At 61.1% G+C, this 3894-nt stretch overlaps 1 non-coding gene across 1 annotated transcript; it reads left to right on the top strand.

Moving 5' to 3' along the window:
* Positions 1-288: 288 nt before the first annotated feature.
* Positions 289-372, top strand: LOC148220888 (small nucleolar RNA SNORD45). The gene has a single exon (XR_015808829.1). It is a non-coding gene; the product is annotated as a small nucleolar RNA SNORD45 (small nucleolar RNA).
* The last annotated feature ends 3522 nt before the right edge of the window (positions 373-3894 follow it).

The raw sequence follows: 3894 nt of genomic DNA on the forward strand, positions 1-3894 counted from the left end.
CGGGGATTGGGGGGATAGCGGGGAACGGGGGGGATAGCGGGGAACGGGGGGGATAGCGGGGATTGGGGGGATAGCGGGGATTGGGGGGGATAGCGGGGATTGGGGGGGATAGCGGGGATTGGGGGGATAGCGGGGATTGGGGGGATAACGGGGATTGGGGGGATAGCGGGGATTGGGGGGGATAGCGGGGATTGGGGGGATAGCGGGGAACGGGGGGGATCCTCTGTGTGGGTGCCGGTGCCGGGGCTGTGGAAGGAAGGGGAGGAGGAGGAGGAGGAGGCGCTGGCCGGCCCGGGATGAGCGCTGGCATGTATTATCTGAGGCGAGCTGATGTCTCTCACCGCTTTAGCTCTAGAATTACTCTGAGGCCCGGCCATCCCTCCCTCCCTCCCTCCCTCCGGCAGCGCAGCTTTTGCCCGCGGTGCCATCGAGTCCCCGGGCCGGGCTCTGAGCCCGGAGCTCTGCTCAGGCCGGCCCTAAAGCCGCAATGTTTTGTGCTTCCCGCAGGTGTGTGCTTAAAGCCGGGACATTCCAGGCCCGGTGTCTGATGCAGCGTTTTGGAGAGTGCCCAGAGCTGCAGGTGCCAGCGGCACAGGTGAGGTTTGGGGTGACCCAGGCGCTCCCAAGGCTTTGGATGTGCAGCCCCTGGGAAGGCTCCCTGTGCCTGTGCTGGGCTCCTGTCAGCTCCCCAGGCATGGGTTTGTGGGCAGGGAAAGGAAAGGAGCCAGGGCCTCGTGTTCATCTGGGTCCTTTTGTATCTAAAGTCCAGATTTGGCTTCTGCTGCTCTATTTTCTACTGCAATTTAAACATTCTGTTTTTAATAAAACTATTTTTGGTGTCGTTTTCGTGTCCCTGGAGACACAATGGTCATCGTGTGGGGAGGAGGGAGAGCTCAGGAAGGAGAAAGGATGGGGGAAAGGTGCTTGTAATTTTACTTCTCAATGTCCTCTGATTTTTTGGGCAATAACTTCAGGTCATTCTCCTCCATGGAGTGTGTTTGGCCAGTGATCAGGGCGAGGTTTCTCCCCGTTCTTATCCCAGGGCAGGAGCCTTTCAGCGTGGGCTCTGTGCCACTGGGTGGCCTCGTGGTTTTCTGTCTCTTGTGATCGCTGTGTGCATCTCCAGGGAGGCAAACGAGGCCATGCTGAGCCTCGAGATGCAAAATGTTCCCATTTGCCACGGAAATGTTCGTGTTGGCCAGGCTGGGAACATCTCAGCATGTCCAGGGCCGGTGAGGGATGGGGTCCAGCACTCCAAGTGACACTGGGACCAGAACCACAAGGACCATTTGGAGCCACACTTGACCCTGGGGATGACCTTGACCTCAGCCTGACGCTGCTTCACCCCAGGACAGGAGAGCCACCATCAGCTTTTATTACCCACCCATAAAAGCTTCACCTTTGAACCTCCCCAAATCCCATCTGGGACGCCCCAGGGGACCCCCCCAAACTCTGGGACCCCCCTCCAGCCCCCTCAGCCACGCTGTGGCCGCAGCTTCATTTCAGTGAAGGGGATGGAGACGTTGAAGCCTTTCCAGGGGAACCAGTGGATGCCCTCTGGGGGGGGTCAGAACCTTTGGAGAGTTCCAGAGACCCCCATAAATCCCCATAGAGACCCCACAGACGCTCCCCAGATTCCTATGGGCACTCATAGACCCTTAGGGATCCCCATAGACACCCCAGAGACCACAGAGATCCCCACAGGCCCTACAGGACCACACAGGCCCTATAGATCCCACAGACCCTTTTTCCACAGGGCCCTATGGAACCCTATGGACTCCCACAGACCCCTATGGACCCTCAGAGAGCCCCATGGACCCTCCCAAAGATTCCCTCATACACCCCCAGACCCCTCCATAGTCCTATAGCCCACCCTAGACCTCCCCTAGCCCCCTTAAAATACCCAAAGCCCCTTGCAAAGACCCCCAGAGCCCCTCCATATCCCCCAAAATCCCCTCCAGACTCCCCCAAATCTTCTCCAGACCCCACAAATACCCCCCATATTTCCCCATATCCCCTTAAATCCCCTCTAGACCGCCCCGAATTCCCCCCCAGACCCCCCAATTCCCCACCCCGTGCACCCCCCGGCCCAGGTGGGTACCTGGTGGTCCCGGGGGTCCCGTAGAGCCCGTTCAGGTTGGCACAGTGGCAGTTTCGGTACCACCAGGCTCCCCCGGAGGCCGCGGCGTGGGGGGGGTGGTGGGGGCGGCCCGAGGGGTCCCGAGGGTCCCGGGAGTCCCGGTCCCGTGTGGAGAAGGGGCTGCCCGAGTGGTAGGAGAGGGCATCTCCTGTGGGGGGACATGTCAGGGACCCCCAAACTCAGCAGGAGCCACCAAAACCCACCCGAAACCCCAAATACCCCCAGGGACCCCAAAACCCACCAGGGACCCCACAGACCCCTGTCAGCCAGTGAACCCCAAAACCCCCAAGGATCCCAAATCCCAGCAGGACCTCACAAAATTTCCCAACATGCCAGGGACCCCCAAACCCACCAGGAACCACCAAAACTCAGCAGAAACCCCAAAATACCCCAAGGACCCCAAAACTTATCAGGCACCCCCAAATCCACCAGAAACCCCAAAACCACCAGGGACCCCCAGGGACCCCAAAACCCACTAGCGACCCCACAGTCCTCTGCCATCCAGTGAACCCCCAAACCCCCCATGGCTCCCAAATCCCATCAGGACTCCCAAAAATTCCACCCCAAACCCCCCCGGACCCCCCCCCGGCCCCGGCGGTGCCGCTGAACGCTCCCACGCGGAGCCGGTACCGCTCCTGGGCGCTGCCCACGGCCAAGTCGCGATAGATCGCCAAGGCCGAGTCGCGACCGGCCCGCAGCTCCACGCGCAGCTCCGTGGGGGTCGCGGCCGTCGGCTCGTGCAGCGCCTCGTTCCCTGCACCCCAAAAATCCTCCGGTACCCCCAGGACTCCTGCGGGGTCCCCTCGAGATCCCCCGTCCTCCCCCAATGCTCTCCCTGAAATATTGGGGACCCCCAAACTGCTGGGGACCCTAAAAGTGCCCCATTAACTCCTGGAGACCCCCCAAATCCTTCCCGGAACCCAAAACCGGATCTGAATGTTGGGGGACCCCAGAAGTGTCCCCTGATCTCCTGGAGACCCCCCAAATCCTTCCCGGACCCCAAAACCGGATTTGAATGTTTGGGGACCCCAGAAGTGTCCCCTGATCTTCTGGAGACCCCCCAAATCCTTCCCGGACCCCAAAACCAGATCTGAATATTTGGGGGGACCCCCCCTAGATCCTACGAGTTCCCCCCTCGGACCCCTGGGGATCCCCCAGATTTTGGGGTCCCACCGAGTACCCCCTGCTGCCGCCCCAGGCTCTCCTCAAAGTTCCCCCAAACCCTGGCAGTGCTTCCCAGTCCCCCCAGATATTTTTATAGGTCCCCCCCAAAATCCCCAGGGCCCCCCAAAATCCCCAGGGCCCCCCCGGCCGAGCCAGAATTCGCCGCTGACGTTGCCGAAGCCGCGGGCGTACGAGTCCCACCCCCTCCAAAACCCCAAAACCCCTCTCATGGCCCAAACCCCAATTTCCATCCCATAAACCCTAGAGAAGCCCTCCAGTCCCTCCCAGTGCCCCCCCAGTCCCCTCCCATTGCCTTTCCAGCACCCCTCAACCTCTCCAATGCCCTCCAACACCCCCTGCGGGACCCCCCCAATTACCCCAAACCCCCTCATTTCCCCCCCATAAACCCTGTAGAGCCCCCCACCCCCTCCCAGTATCCCAAAGTTCCCTCTCAGTGCCCCCCAGCACCCCTCAACCTCCCCAACACCCCCTGCAGGACCCCCAATTGCCCCCAAACCCCCTCAGGACGCCCCAGTTGCCCCCAAACCCCCTAATTTCCCCCCCAAAACCGCCATAAATCCTCCTCTAAA

This window comes from Sturnus vulgaris, chromosome 30 (assembly GCF_052056855.1).
Source record: "Sturnus vulgaris isolate bStuVul1 chromosome 30, bStuVul1.hap1, whole genome shotgun sequence".
Lineage (NCBI taxonomy): Eukaryota > Metazoa > Chordata > Aves > Passeriformes > Sturnidae > Sturnus > Sturnus vulgaris.